The 11,718-nt window shown below is 35.6% G+C and overlaps 1 pseudogene; it reads right to left on the reverse strand.

Moving 5' to 3' along the window:
- Positions 1 to 354: 354 nt before the first annotated feature.
- On the reverse strand, positions 355 to 11,238 carry LOC132615223 (probable peroxygenase 5; annotated as a pseudogene).
- Between the last annotated feature and the right edge of the window lie 480 nt (positions 11,239 to 11,718).

Raw genomic sequence — 11,718 nt, forward strand, 5'->3', positions numbered from 1 at the left:
ATTACTAATAATAATAAAAAAAGATGAAGATCATTTTCCCGTAAGAACAATTTTGAGGTAATGGCGTAATTGATTTGAATGATGTAAACATATAGCACTGTTTTCTCTGTCTCATGAGTTTAGTCGTATGATGCATCACGTTTCTAAACTCTAAATCAAATTAAAGACATATATTTGTGATTAATATATTTATCATATTAATCTTATCTATATAACGGACACCATTATACATGAAGACTTTTATCTCGATAATTTAAGAAAATTATTTTAATGAAGTTTTTTCAAACCGCGCAAAGCGCAGCCAAATTCACTAGTAGTAACATTAACATCAAAACATGAACATAATAACAACAATCACAATAACATACCTGATGTATTCTCATAAATAATGTCTGGAGAGGATGACGTGTACGCAGCAGAAAAGACAGTACATAGTAACATTAATTAACAGCAGAAGACAATAACTTAATTAGCCTTATAACTACCATATTGTACATCAAACAATGATAGTGGAACTACAGTGTCACTACTTTGCAGCATGCTCTTTTGCCTTTTGCTCGAAAAGGCTTCATCATAGACACCTTTTACATTTTCTTTCGTCAATATTCCATCCTTACTTTTGCCTAAATCATATAAAGACATCCAATCTACAAAAGCATTTGCGCTACAAATATAAACGATTGAGTTAAAATTAAAAAAAAAAAATTAAAGAAAAGAGTCTCACCAATAAAGATAACTACACTTTTGATCAATTGGTAAATTCTAATCTTTGTGTTTGTAATATTTCACAATACATATTAAATTTTTAATTAATTAAAATGCGTGTTTTATTAGTCCCCATACGAGATATGTTATATTTGGATTATTTTCTTAAACTAAATTACCCTTAAATATGGGAGTAACATATAAATTTAACATACCACATGAGTAACTAAATGAGTTTATATATAGTTAATTAACAAGAGTTTATATATAGTTAATTAACAATTAGTTAAATTTGTGAAGACTCATAAGCAGAATGATCGAAAGTACACATTTCAATTAGTTGAAAGTTAAATTTACTTAACAAAATATCGTAATGATTGACATCAGAATTTATCGCTTCAAGGACTAAAAACACTAATTTTGCAAGGAAATAATAGACGACGATAATGAACAGAAACACTATACACAAATAAGTACTCCCTCTGTCCAAATTTATGTGGTTTTTTATTTTATTTTTAAGAGTGTTGCAAAAATGTCGTACTCCCTTATTTAAAAACTGTTTAATTGTACACTTCTAAGATTTAATGAGATAATTTATAATCTAACAAATCTATATAACTCATTTTAAAACACAATTTTTTTTTTCTTTGTTTCGTATATTTTATGCCTATTCAATGACCGCCACAAAAATTGGGAAGGAGGGAGTAACAACTAACAAGAAACATGGAAAAAGAGAGGATACCATCCCCAGTAGTCCTTTGGTTGTCTGTTAGTCTTAAGCAATTCTTTCACTTCTTTGCATGTTAAGGAATCTGCATTTTGATGTGCATCCTTCTTAAAGATCTCCTCAAACTTCTCTGGCACAAACCTTCAATAATAGCAATTTGCCAATTCAATTTAGTCACCATACCAAGTGTAACACTGTGCGAATCACTTTGGATATAGCTAGCCAGAAATTAATTTTGGGATAAATTACCTTTTGGGCAGCCCTAAAAAATAATAGGCAATTAATGTATATGTTTAGTATATTAATTATAAGGCTTAATACATCGACAACCTCTAAAACTTGTTAATAAATTTCATTTAGACACTCAAACTATAGCTTGTTTCAATTGAGCACCTGAATACATGATAAAACTGTTCATATTAGACACCTTCGATTCAAAATTTGGAAAAAGTTTTGCCCGTGTTCTATAGCGCCTTTTAGGTAGTTAAGTTAATCACTTAAAATAAGTCATCTAATTTAATTATACATATTCGCCCCCAATAAGCCGTACAATCTCAGACATGTTCTAGTTGAGGCTGATGTGTACAATTAAAAGCTTAAACCAAAAGTGTCTAATAGGAACATCTTATCATGTGTTGAGGTGCTCAATTGGAACAAGCTGTAGATCTAGTATCTAAAAGAAATTTGCTGGAAAGTTTAAGGGGTAATCGACGTATTAAGCCTAAATATAAATACAAATATAAATATACATATTATATACATAATCAATGTATATGTTTTGTATATTTTAGCTAGTGCTAGTAATTAATATCGGCTGACGGACCAAAAATGAAAAAGCCCTTTTCTTTGCAAGGTATTCATGAATTTACCTCCCTTCAGCGTCATAGGCACCAGTATCACTGCCGTGCATGGCATATTTGATATCTTTTACCACAATGGGGAAGAGCAAAGATGGGAATTTTCCCTATGCGACACAAAAAAGCATTTACATAGTACTAATCAATATCCAGCCAGCAGTAGAAATTCATTTGACACATGCAAGATAGATTAATTGCTTTCTTGCTTGATTAAAAGCAACACTAGGCATCAAAATTTACTTGTTTTCAAGATTCTATTCGTATCACATAAAATTCGAATGAATTCTATTGTTGAGAAAATTAATGCAAATCCTACAAGAAATATGACTTGCTTGTGATCCATGACCACTTTCAATGCTCTACGTTTATTCTGAAAAAGATCCAGGTCTAAATTACTTTGCGAAACTTGACAAAAGGAAGTTTGTCATATACTGTACGTTGGATGTGCTTTGAACAATTTTGTTGAGATTTATTTAATTAGAAATTCAGATCCATCAAGGTTCACCCAACTAACTATCTATTTTTATCCATAATCAAGTTTGTGTTAAAGTTAAAGTTCTGACTCTGCTATATTTCTTCCTTAGTAAATTGGGCTTATGGAATATATCTTGTTTCGACAGGATACTCCTTCAATTAGCTAGTCTTTAATTATTGTCCTTTAGCAATTTAATTTTGCGCAGGGAGGCATAAGTTCTTTAGAAACTGAAGTCATGTCTAGGCATAACTTGTGGATATTATGATACGACAATATAACTTATGCCCCCTGCGACTTTTTCTTTTTGTTATAAGGGGCATAAATTAAAGACCAGCATAAAGTAGAGGACGAAAGTGCAAATGACCCGATACAGTGTGGAAATTATTTCTTTTATTTCAGGTACTCCGCAGACCACTAAATTCGAAATGTTTTATATTTTTTCTCTTAGAATTTTAAGCAAATTGATTTTTATCAATTGTTTTTTGCATAATATTCTTTTAATATTTACTAATTTCAATGAATACCATAAAGAATTCACTCTTTTGCTGCCTGATTTACCTCATCCCCACCCACCCATATGTCACCCTCAATCATAATTTCACCTTTAGTCAGTGAAGTTTATCCACTATGGGAACTAAATCACAAAATTATATATTTTTTTTGTTACATTAAAAGAAATAAGCCATACATAGTGTTGGAGGATAGGGGCCAACCTCTTTCATGACCCATGCCCCCAGTGTCACTTGGTTAGCATTCATAGAACAAATAAGTTGGACTGGACTAGTTTTCCGTTAGGGAAAGAGACGGGGAGGTAAAGTTGGTTGTAATTGATACAATTCAGATGGATCATATGAATTTTTTCAAGATATATAGTTAACCAAATTTTTAACCATGCGAGGATGGACGTAATTCTGTTCGCAAAATAATCTGTATAAGTTTAAATAAAGTTTCAACACAATCTGTAAAACACTTAGTAAAAACAGATTACACAGTATAAAATACTTAACAGTAAAATACTTAAAACCAGTAAACTACAGAAACTGGAAAATGAACCGAAACAGTGTTGGAAGATTAAAAATATTTTTCAGAATATAATCGAGCCCACTTAGTTCAAAGTGTGTCCTTAAGGAAATTATTCCCTTCACAATACTCGAGGTTGATGGAATATCCCCTCCCAGGATAAAACGATTATCTTACCAGAATAGTAGTACTCCAAATTCAGGTAGCGGCGAACCACTCAACGGCAGTGTATCACACAGAATAAAACAAGAGAGTTTTGGAGAGCAAGGTTTTATTTTGTTTTTTAGCGCAGAAAATTCGTTGTGAATTCTGGAACAAATCAGGAATTTATAGCAGTTGGAGGTACTGATTCTGAATCAGTCACCATGTTTTTGGAGGGAAATTCGAAAATATCCGGGAAGAGAAAAACGGACCGGGTCGGTCATAAGTCACGAGTCAGGGTCGATCCGCATTAGATGTTTTTTGGTTTTTTTCCTATTTAATTAAATAATTAATTAATTAAATAAATAAATAATTAAAGAAAAGTTTGTCCAAAAAGATAATCAATCAATCAATCTTTGACGAAGCCGAAGCCGAAGCCGAGCGAGCGACGGGCGAGGGGTCCTTGCCCCCTCAACCCTTTTAGCGGCTAGAGAAGGTGTAATGTAATATATACACCTCTCTTTTCCTCTCTTTTTCCTATGTGGGACAAATGTTTTAACCAAAGCACAAGGGACCTTTTACATTCCCCAAAGCAAAAGGGACCTTTTACATTCCCTTCACTTTTCATCCCATCATTTCCCATTCACCAATATCAAAACCCAACAATCCCCCACATGAATGTGGCCATAATATAAAAGAATGCGCGGACAAGTGTGATATACAAGCGAAGATTTGACTGCATCTGGATAAGTAGGTTTCCCTTTGAACTTTCCGTAGTGAACTTATATCGGATATACTCGATCAATCGGTAGATTTGATATCTTTGAACCGTCGAACTTTGTTGTATACCTAGACAACATAAGTCACACAATCAACCCTCAACCGTTTATGGTTCTCACGGTTGTGTTCGTTTCAGCCATGAACACTGCCTGGTTTCATGAGTGCATAGAGAATGGGCCTTCACTGTCATTCCCCTTTAAAGTAGCCACACTTAACACTCACATAGGTGATTTCTAAACATGTGGTCCTATAGCCACATTATCTGGTCATACACTGCCAGATTTAGATAATTATTAAAAATCTTAATGCTTTATTAACTCATTAACAAGCCATAAAGTTTTATCCTTATTTCTGAACATTGTCTTCATTCGAGAATGGGTTGAGTTATTTGACAATGTTGAACCGTCAGTCACAACTTTGTTTGATCTCCTTGAACCTAGCTCTTGGGATCTCCAGTCTGCTAGGTAGAGTTACCGCCATGATGACTTATCCTCGGCCTTAACCCCATTCCCATTGATGATCTACTAACTCCCTCTCTAGATAAGCCTTTTGTAAGCGGATCCGCTACGTTATCTCTTGACTTTACATAGTCAATCGTGATAACACCACTAGAGAGGAGTTGTCTAACGGTATTGTGTCTCCGTCGTATGTGACGAGATTTTCCGTTATACATTACGCTCCCTGCCCTACCTATTGCTGCTTGACTGTCACAATGTATACATATAGGAGCTAAAGGTTTGGGCCAGAATGGAATATCTTCTAAGAAATTCCGGAGCCATTCAGCTTATTCACTGGCCTTGTCTAAAGCTATGAATTCAGATTCCATAGTGGAACGGGCGATGCAAGTCTATTTGGATGATTTCCAAGACACTTCTCCACTCCCAATTGTGAAAACATATCCACTCGTGGATTTAACTTTAGACGATCCAGTGATCCAATTTGCATAACTATATCCCTCAATCACTTTGGAATATTTATTATAATGCAAAGCACAGTCTTGAGTATGTTTCAGATACCCCAAAACTTGTTTCATTGCCATCCAATGTGTGTGATTGGGATTACTTGTAAACCGACTTAGTTTGCTAATGGCACATGCTATATCTGGTCGTGTACAATTCATGATATACATCAGACTTCCCAACACTCTCGCATAGTCCCCTTGTGATTTACTTTCACCTTCATTCTTTTGAAGTGCGTAACTCACATCAATTGGAGTTCTGGCAATCTTGAAATCCAAGTACTTGAACTTGTCAAGTACTTTCTCTATGTAGTGAGACTGTGATAATGCTATACCTTGTGGAGTTCTATGAATTCTGATTCCTAGGATTACATCAGCAACTCCTAAGTCTTTCATGTCAAATTTGCTAGCCAGCATGCGCTTTGTAGCATTTATATCTGACATATCTTTGCTCATTATCAGCATGTCATCAACATACAAACAAACAATGACTTCGTGGCCTAGAGTGTTTTTAATGTAAACACATTTATCACACTCATTGATTTTAAATCCATTTGCCAACATGGTTTGGTCAAATTTAGCATGCCATTGTTTGGGTGCTTGTTTAAGTCCATAAAGCGACTTTACAAGTTTGCCCACTTTCTTTTCTTTACCAGGAACCACAAAACCCTCGGGTTGTTCTATGTAAATTTCTTCCTCCAAATCACCATTTAAGAAAGTTGTTTTAACGTCCATTTGGTGAATTTCAAGACCATACACGGCTGCCAGAGCCACTAACACCCGAATGGACGTTATTCTTGTTACAGGCGAGTATGTGTCAAAATAATCACGACCTTCTTTTTTTCTATAACCTTTGACCACAAGCCTTGCCTTATATTTGTCAATAGTGCCATCAGCTTTCATTTTCCTTTTAAAAATCCATTTAGAACCTAAAGGCCTGTTTCCAGGAGGAAGATCAACCACTTCCCATGTGTGGTTATCTAAGATTGATTGAATCTCACTATTGACTGCCTCTTCCAAAATGCTGAATCAGGAGATGACATAGCCGCCTTGAAATTTTGAGGCTCATTTTCAAGCAGGAATTTCACAAAATATGGACTGAAGGAAGTAGATGTCCTTTGACGTTTGCTACGCCTTGGATCTTATTCGCTAGGGGAATTCTCCATTGGTTCTTCCCGTGGTCGTTTAAATCTTTCATTCGACGACTCGCATTCAATTTTATACGGATAGATGTTTTCAAAGAATTCAGCATTATCAGATTCAATTACCGTATTATTATGAATTTCGGGATTGTCAGAATCATGAACCAAAAATCTGCATGCTTTACTGTTTGTTGCATATCCAATGAAAACACAGTCCACGGTTTTTTATCCTATTTTCACCCTTTTGGGTAAAGGAACTTGTACCTTTGCTAGACACCCCCACACTTTAAAATATTTCAAGTTGGGTTTTCTTCCTTTCCATTTTTCATAAGGAATAGTGTGTGTTTTGCTGTGGGGTACTCTATTGAGTATTCGGTTTGCTGTAAGGATAGCTTCCCCCCACAAATTCTGCGGTAAACTGGAACTGATTAGTAAAGCATTCATCATTTCTTTCAATGTCCGATTTTTCCTTTCCGCAACTCCATTGGATTGTGGTGTGTAGGGGGCAGTAGTTTGATGGATGATCCATATTCTAAACATATTTCTGCAAAAGGAGATTCGTATTCCCCACCCCTATCACTTCTAATCATTTTAATCTTTTTATTCAATTGATTTTCCACTTCATTCTTATATTGCTTAAATGCTTCTATTGCTTCATCCTTACTATTTAGCAAATAAACATAACAATATCAAGTGCAATCGTCAATAAAAGTTATGAAATACTTTTTCCCACCGCGAGATGGTATTGACTTCATATCACAAATGTCAGTGTGGATTAAGTTTAAAGGATTTGAATTCTTCTGAACAAACTTATACGAATGCTTAACAAACTTTGATTCAACACATATTTGACATTTAGATATATTACACTCAAATTTAGGCAATATTTCAAGATTAATCATTTTTCGCAAGGTTTTGTAATTGACATGTCCTAAACGAACATGCCATAAATTATTTGACTCCAATAAGTAAGAAGAAGCAGATTTTCCATTAATACTGTCAACAACCATTACATTAAGTTTGAAAAGGTCTTCGGTGAGGTAGCCCTTTCCTACAAACATGTCATTCTTACTAAGTACAAATTTATCACTAACCAGCACGCACTTAAACCCATTTTTCACGAGTAGTGCGGCTGAAACGAGGTTCTTCCTAATTGTTGGAACGTGCATGACGTTGTTGAGAGTCAGCACCTTTCCGGATGTCATTTTCAACAGAACCTTTCCATATCCTTCAACTTTGGCTGTTGCAGTATTTCCCATGTATAGCTCCCCTTCGGGTCCAGTGTAGGTTGCAAATGCTTCCTTAATGGCACACACATGTCGAGTGGCGCCAGAATCAAGCCACCACTCCTTTGGGTTACCAACCAGGTTTCACTCAGACAGCATTGCACACAGGTCATCAACATCTTCCACCATGTTTGCCTGACCTTTGTTTTTCTCTTTGTCCTTCTTGGGGGCACTACAGTCGGGAGCTTTATGGCCTGCTTTACCACAATTATAACAGTTGCCCTTGAACTTTTCCTTGTTAGGAACCTTCTCCTTTCCAAAAGGCCTCTTCCTTTTCTTGTTCTTTTTCGGAGCAGCATCTTCAACGATATTTGCCCCTTCAATCGGTGAATTCTTACGGTACCTCTTCTCAGCGGTTTTGTTATCTTCCTCGATCTTGAGACGAATCACAAGATCCTCCAACTTCATTTCCTTTCTCTTGTGCTTAAGATAATTCTTGAAATCTTTCCATGAGGGCGGCAACTTCTCAATCATTGCAGCCACTTGGAATGCTTCATTCACTACCATACCTTTAGCAATAAGGTCATGGAAGATAAGTTGAAGCTCTTGAACTTGGGTCCCAACCGTTTTTCCATCCACCATTTTGTAGTCTAGGAATTTGGCAACCACAAACTTCTTCAAGCAAGCATCTTCGGTTTTGTACTTCTTTTCAAGTGCACTCCATAGTTCTTTTGAGATCTCTACTGCACTGTAGACGTTGTGCAAGTCATCTTCTAAGGCACTCAAAATGTAGCCTTTGCACAAAAAATCAGCCTGTTTTCAAGCCTCAGTAACCATGAACTTTTGGTTGTCAGGCATGTCGGCGGCAGGCACGGGAGGGTCCTCACAGGTGAACTTTTGCATACCAAGGGTGGTAAGCCAAAAGAACATTCTTTGCTGCCATCCTTTAAAGTTGGCACCGGTGAACTTCGCAAGCTTCTCAGCCGGTGGCACAACGGTACGGGTTGTAGGAGTAATCGCTGGTGCAATATTCGCAGAGGGAGTTCCGGTCTCAAGTGCCATTATTTATTTGTCACTGTCAAATCGACAAACTGTTTTAGTTAATAAAACCAGAATAGAAATTAAATCACAAACTTAAACGATGAAGATTTTATTTCTTCAAATCGCAGTATAATTATGAACTATGGTATTCCAACGAAGTTTTTATATCTTCGAGTCAGAATACTAATATTCATATGGAGTAGAAAACTACACAAGTTTTAATCTCCTTAAACAGAATACAGATTATAATATTATATTTAATTTCCTTAAGATTGTTCGCAAAATAATCTGTATAAGTTTAAATAAAGTTTCAACACAATCTGTAAAATACTTAGTAAAAACAGATTACACAGTATAAAATACTTAACAGTAAAATACTTAAAACCAGTAAACTACAGAAACTGGAAAATGAACAAAAACAGTGTTGGAAGATTAAAAATATTTTTCAGAATATAATCGAGCCCACTTAGTTCAAAGTGTGTCCTTAAGGAAATTATTCCCTTCACAATACTCGAGGTTGATGGAATATCCCCTCCCAGGATAAAACGATTATCTTACCAGAATAGTAGTACTCCAAATTCAGGTAGCGGCGAACCACTCAACGGCAGTGTATCACACAGAATAAAACAAGAGAGTTTTGGAGAGCAAGGTTTTATTTTGTTTTTTAGCGCAGAAAATTCGTTGTGAATTCTGGAACAAATCAGGAATTTATAGCAGTTGGAGGTACTGATTCTGAATCAGTCACCAGGTTTTTGGAGGGAAATTCGAAAATATCCGGGAAGAGAAAAACGGACCGGGTCGGTCACAAGTCGCGGGTCAGGGTCGATCCGCATTGGATGTTTTTTGGTTTTTTTCCTATTTAATTAAATAATTAATTAATTAAATAAATAAATAATTAAAGAAAAGTTTGTCCAAAAAGATAATCAATCAATCAATCTTTGACGAAGCCGAAGCCGAAGCCGAGCGAGCGACGACGGGCGAGGGGTCCTTGCCCCCTCAACCCTTTTAGCGGCTAGAGAAGGTGTAATGTAATATATATACACCTCTCTTTTTCCTATGTGAGACAAATGCTTTAACCAAAGCACAAGAGACCTTTTACATTCCTCAAAGCAAAAGGGACCTTTTACATTCCCTTCACTTTTCATCCCATCATTTCTCATTCACCTATATCAAAACCCAACAAATTCAGCTCAAACGAAGTGAGAGAACGACTGAAAAGGAGGCCCGACCTACAGAGAAAGGGAGGTCATTCAGACCCCGCTAGCTCCAGAAAGGGGGCGGGGGCTTCGGAGGGTTCGGCAAAACACTATAACAGTAAGGATACAAAACTTTACTCACTATGACAACAAAGTCAGTTTGATGGGAATGCATTTTCATTATAGTCAGTTTAATGATTTTATTGCTATAGTGCATAAAGCTCATAAATTGCTTTAAGAGGGCAACAAATAGTCCCTTTTTTTTTAATGTTATATGAATAAAGATTGGTGACTTTAATATCACAATGAATAAATTTAAATTACTTTAACGCAACAACAATGATTTTTATAACTTTACTGGTCAGTAACACCAAAGAGCAAAAGATATATCAAAACCACCTGTAAGGAAATTAAGTTATGCGTTTTGAATTACCGGTCGAGTCTTCTGACTGAGAGCAACATGAATCAGAACTGCCAAAAACATAGAATAGAAAAAACCACGCCCCATCTTCCTAAAAGCTGACAAAATTAATAAATCAGAAAATAATTAGGACAAGTCAAGAAAGGGGAAAGCATACTATTAAAAAAAAAAGTTAACTCTACATTAGGTAAGAAAAGAAAGAAAAACCTTGGTACGTTTCTGAAGGGTAAATTATTCCATCATTATTAATATCAAAGAACATGACATGCTTTTCCAATGGAGTGAGCTCCTTATTTCCCATTATTCCTACATCGATTGGATGCAGATATATGAAATATAGGATAAAAAGATTAAGAAACTTTTGATCATAAAGGAGAAAGAAAATTGCATACCGTCAGCTTGATTGCTGCTAGTTGAGGTAGCCATGTGGAATCTATATCCAGCGATAAGATGTGTGTGTGTGGAGAAGAATGAAACTATATATATATAAAAAAAATGTGGAATAAATAGAAGATGAAGGGAGAACATAAATTGAGATTACGTTAAAAAAAAAAAAAACACCCGGTGTTAGGTACTAGTTTTGGAGCCCCGACAGATATAGATTGGGCCCACATACAGGGGCAGAGCCAGAGACCAAGGTACGGCTTAGATCGAACCCAGTAACTTCGAGTTCAAACTCTGTATTTGTTTTAAGAAATCTATTTAATAAGTATAGTTATTAATTTAGAGCCCAGTAACTTAAAAGTGTTAGACTTTTAAATTCATAAACTTCAAATCTTGAATTCGCCTCGCATAAACCTTTAAACGAGGAAACACCCTCTACCATGAAAAGAGTTCATTCTTAGAGCTCGACCGAAGGCCTTTCATTAAAGGTGGAAAAATCCTATTCATCTCATCGCAACCCTTGATTGTTAGGGAAAATATTAACGTACTCTTTTTATGCGTTTCATGATATTCTAGTCTTACCCTATACTAAAATATTAGTATATTACATGTTCAAATATTGAAATGATGCAAATAGTGAAATTA

Source organism: Lycium barbarum, chromosome 10 (genome assembly GCF_019175385.1).
Source record: "Lycium barbarum isolate Lr01 chromosome 10, ASM1917538v2, whole genome shotgun sequence".
Lineage (NCBI taxonomy): Eukaryota > Viridiplantae > Streptophyta > Magnoliopsida > Solanales > Solanaceae > Lycium > Lycium barbarum.